Source organism: Solanum dulcamara, chromosome 12 (assembly GCF_947179165.1).
Source record: "Solanum dulcamara chromosome 12, daSolDulc1.2, whole genome shotgun sequence".
In the NCBI taxonomy this organism is placed as follows: Eukaryota; Viridiplantae; Streptophyta; class Magnoliopsida; order Solanales; family Solanaceae; genus Solanum; species Solanum dulcamara.
This window is the reverse complement of record NC_077248.1, coordinates 6,551,595-6,556,743: the sequence shown is the minus strand read 5'-3', so window position 1 is coordinate 6,556,743 and position 5,149 is coordinate 6,551,595. Positions and strand designations below refer to the sequence as shown.

The window sequence follows — 5,149 nt, the reverse complement described above, 5'->3', positions numbered from 1 at the left end:
TACTCACCCGAATGTGATTCCGCGAAGCCGTAAATGCTCTGTATCGTCGTGGCTATCAGCCTATCCAATCAAATTATAGATTTGGTCTCCCATCATTCACTTGATCACCCTAGGCTTCACCTGACTCAGAATTCATCCAAGTCTGGCATATGCTCAAATTTTCCAAAGTTACTACCCGAAGTTTTGTGGTCCAAAATTCTTCCCCATTGGTCTATCCCTAACGACAAAAATAAGTCTTTACTTCTAAGATCAAATTCTAATAAGAAACTTCAAATATGCATACATAGTTATTAGTTTTTAATCATAACTAGTATTTTTTTCACTCAAAAACTTGATAAACATCAATATACCAAAAATATTATTGTAATAAAAGTTCTTGACAAACATCAATATACCCATAAAAATTGTTAATATCAAAAAAATATTTGTAAAAATTATGAAAACTTACCGATTCAAGAGGAATAAATTGGTGTTTGATTGAGAAAGAGAGGAAGAAACTTTGTAGCAGTGAGAGCAAAGTCGTGCAAAGAGCAACGAGGCGAAGCGTGCGTGTATTGCGTTGCTTTTTTTTGGTCATATTTAATAAGTTTAATGTTGTTCTCCTACATATCTGATTCATTCAGATCTTTTCAGATCCTTTAAGAGTTTTTTTAAAAGAAGAAGTAAATTGACTTAATGGGTTGAATCTGAATGGTTCAGATTCAGACCTAAAAACCAAACACACTTAATGGGCTGAATCTGAATAATTACGTTTCAGACTCCATTAAGTTCAAACAAATGAGGCCTAAATAAACTTCAGACAAAATCGATCCTCCTTTTTTTACATCGTTGTTATGTCGAAAAATGGACTAGAATTTAAAATCAACTTCAACTTTTATAAAGAAAAAATCAATTTTAGTAAAAGAGGAGTCGCCACTTAATTTTTTAAAGAAATTAAGAAAACTTAATTTAAAAGACTCTAACAGATTTAAGTCTTACAAATTTAGAGAAAAAGGTACGAGGTTCATATTACTATTTTAAGAAGGTTTTAGCACTTAAAATAGCCGCTAACATGCGGTTGTCCAACGATTTGAAAATTACTTGACTAACTTTGGAAAAATGTGTTTTAACAATAATTAAAGTATTAAACAATTTGAAAGAAATATAAATTTTAAAATATTTTTAGATCATTTATAAGAGTAATAGATTTGCTAAAAAATGATTAAATAAAAAAAGATAATTAAATGAATTAATTAAATTAAACAAACGAACTTAAAAATGGTTTCTCTTTAAGGGATTTAATTAGGTTAAACTAAACAATTAATGTTAGAATTAACACAGGATAAATAAATATTATTAACTAAAAAAATATATAAAAAAATAAAAAATTAAAGACAATAGAAATTAGTGATACGTAGATGAAAATAATTTAGTTTTTAACATTTAAACTACCCCAAATATATATCAATGAAAATATTTTAGAATAGACAGGATAAAATATTTATATATATTCATATTCTTCGGATCAGTGCCGGCTTATTAATCGAAAGACAAAATATAGTTTTTGTCGTTTTTCTGCTCGGGTCGATTTCCATCATTTCCGAAGGGCCTAACTACCCCTACCCCTCCTATATTCATTTGTTATTATAATCCTAAAGCGATCTAAAAGAAATAAAAACTAACGTCCTAAAGCGTGTCTATCGACCCAACTTAATGTCCAAGAGGCATTGGATATACTATTAGGGTAGGTTTTAGACCAAAGAAAATATAAGCGTCCTAATTGGACACATCGTCAAACAAAATAGATAGGACAAGCAGTTAACACATAAAATCCCAAATAAGCCTCTAGATTAATTAATTAATTAGCATGCTTGAAAACACAGATAAGTCGTGAAGGTCATAATAATTATGTGTATGCATATAATCAGACGTACGTATTGTAAAATATAAAACTTGAATAAGATAGACAATAAATTTCATTATTTTAAATATATGAAGGCAATGTTAATTACAAAGGCGATTGTAATAAAGAAGTCATGCTTGATAATTTTAGTTATTAACTAATAGTGTTTATAAATCCTATTAATATGATTTTAGTTAATAACATGCTGAAGATTTATTAAAATACTATAGATATGGTTTCTAAATGAAATGAAAATTTATTAAAATGTAGACATGGCCTCAAAATGGAATAATACGATAAATATTTGTTAGAATCTTATAGACATGATTTTTATACATAATATCATGATAAACATTTATTGAAATTTTATAGGCATAGTTTGGATATAAAAATAATTATTAAAATTCTATTGGTGTGATTCCTAAATAAAATATCAAAGAAAAATCTTTCAAGCTAGGGATTATTTCATATTAAAACTACCTAATAATATTTTGCCAATATTTATTACATCCATATAACGAGCTTAAAAAATATTTAGCAAGGCCCATAATATTATAAATACTTAAATATTCATCAAATCCTATAGACATGTTTTGCTATATGATATTTAACATAAAATCTTATGCACGTGATTTTTAAATGACTAGCATGTTAAAAATATTAGTTAAAATATTTAAACATGATATAATTAAAATTGTAAATCCTATGAACATGATGTCTACACAAAATGGCATTTAAATCTAAATATGATTATTACTACATTTCAAAATTATTTAGTAGATCCTACATATATAATGTCTAAATAGTTAATATGATAAAGCTATTATTTAAAACTATATTCATGATTTTAGGCTTAAAATACAAGTTATAATGTAGAAATATTATCAAAGTAATTATTTAATGAGATTTGTCATAAACAAATATAAGACATAAAATAGACAAATTATTTTTTAAACATATATGATGATAAATAATATTTAACAAATTATTTTTAGATCATTTTTTATTTTATTATTTTTTTATTAAAGCAAACCTCTTGTAAAAAATAAAATTTTCGTATCGTGAATAAATGAACTTAAGCATGGGGAAATGAGTAGTATAACTAATTTCACATATATTCAAGCACACATAAATTTAAGATGAACTAAAAATAAATCACTAAAGCAAGTAGCAAGTATATTCCCTCCCCATGTATTCTTCCCCCTTTTATTATATAAAGAGTTTAGTATTACATGCCAAAATAATTAAGAAAAAATAATACAAAAATAAAAATAATAGGACAGGAACTAAAACTATTTGAATCTTGTTCCAAATGAACATCTTCATGTCTTGCATTTGAAATCCAAATCCTGCTAAACCATAAAAAATACAAGCGATATACAAATATATAGAGGTACATCATGATTATGTAATTTTACCACAACAAAGCAAACAAACAAAGCAAGAACACATTTTAAAATAATAAACCAATATATAAAGGGAATTGGTACTAACCTGGATACGATTAATATGAATTTATTAATATGCCAACGGAAAGTGATAGCACTATTCGAGATCCAAACAAGTCGAAGTAGCAAAGAGGCAACAGAAAGAACTTAAAAGCACTAAGTATTTTTGTTAAAAAAAAAACCTTTTGTGTTGTAATGAATATTAGATGTAAAAAATGAAAAGTAGAAAATTATTTTTTCTTCTCTGTTTTTCGTCCCTTTTCTCTCTGTCTGTTCTGTGTTTGTTCTTATACTGATAACTCTGAAGGGCCATGAAGTCAAAAGACAACCGGCCACATTTCAAATTCAAACCAAATAAGTCATAAATTATTTCAAAGAAAATGGCAAGGTTTTCAAGATTTTGTCAAAAGCAAATCAATCCACCACTGCTTTTCCAGATTTGATTCCAAATTATATTCAAAAAGGATGTTTTCAAAAGTCAAAAGTTATGGCCAGAGGGACCCGCTATCAATAATGTAGAAAAATTATGTAAATCACTTTAGAGAAAATAATTAATTATAGACAACATCATGCTCATAATTTAACAAGCAATTAAAAAAAATAAAAAAATAATGCTAACCAAAGAAAGTATGTAATGCATAATGAGACGAGTAAAAGTTAAATAAGGTAACAACAAATCCAGTTAGAACATTAAGTATGTAAACCTAAGCAAACAAAGAATTAGTCATAATCATAATATTTAAAATACAAGACTAAGAAGATTATAGTAATTAATTTAGAGCTCACCGAACTTGAAGAGTAATTACTTAACTAATCAAGTTGTATCATAATTGAACTAAATGCATAATTCAATCTAATTTCGACAAACTGTTAATTCAATCAAGAAAAATGAAGTATGACAAAGATCTACAAATAACCAATTCTTTATGTAACTTATTCAAAATGCCCAGACAACAACAAAATCTAATAACACCAAATCATAAAAAATATTAAATTAACATAAGTAACAAGCAAATTTGAATTCCACATATGTTTAAGAAATATGTTCGGAATCATAAAACAAAGACAAATAGTATTTATTGTTTACCAAATCAATGCATTATCGCAAAGTATTGAAGTTGTGCCCAGAATTAAATCAAACAATTGAGCACTCCAACCATGGTAATTTTAAAATTACATGTCAAACCTTAATATTTACATATGCAAGCAGTTTAAACATAGCAATAAGAACATAAGCCGCATTAAAACACACTTTAATAAGATGTAAGTCTAGGAACACATAGACATCAATGATCTTCAAAATCATCAAGAACTTAAAAGATGAAGTGAAGCATACCTGGGACGGATCTTGTAGATCCGTCTTTGAAACAATTAGATCCCAAAATATATAGGCCCAAATACCAAGCTTTGAAGGGTCGTCGTTGGTTTACAGGTTGTCGCCGCTGCTGCGCGTCTCTTGAAGGTCTGCTGTCCGCCGTTGCAGCTGTTGATGGTTCGCTGCTGCTGCAGCTGAAGGAGCTGCTGTCCATCGTTGGTGGAGCTGGTGGCAGAGGCGGGCTGCTGCACGTCGTCGCCGCTTCTGTTGGTTGCTGCTCGTCGATAGTGCGGCGGCGTGAGGCTGACGACAAAAGAGAGAAGAAGAGAGTAGCATGAGAGAGAGAGAGGGAAAGCGTGGGAGATGAGGGACAGGCGGCGGCTATGGTTGTCTTCTTCTCCTTTGGAGAAGATGACCCAAAAAAATGAAGAAAGAGAAAAACCTTTTGGGTTTTGTAATTAGAAATGGGAGATGCAATCTTAACCGTTGATTAATTTGGATGAG

At 28.9% G+C, this 5,149-nt stretch overlaps 1 long non-coding RNA gene across 1 annotated transcript; it reads right to left on the bottom strand.

The window, feature by feature from the left end:
* Positions 1–2,979: 2,979 nt before the first annotated feature.
* LOC129877377 (uncharacterized) lies at positions 2,980–3,503 on the bottom strand. The gene is made up of 2 exons (XR_008763531.1): positions 3,377–3,503; positions 2,980–3,231 (listed from the first exon to the last, which is right to left on the bottom strand). It is a non-coding gene; the product is annotated as an uncharacterized LOC129877377 (long non-coding RNA).
* Between the last annotated feature and the right edge of the window lie 1,646 nt (positions 3,504–5,149).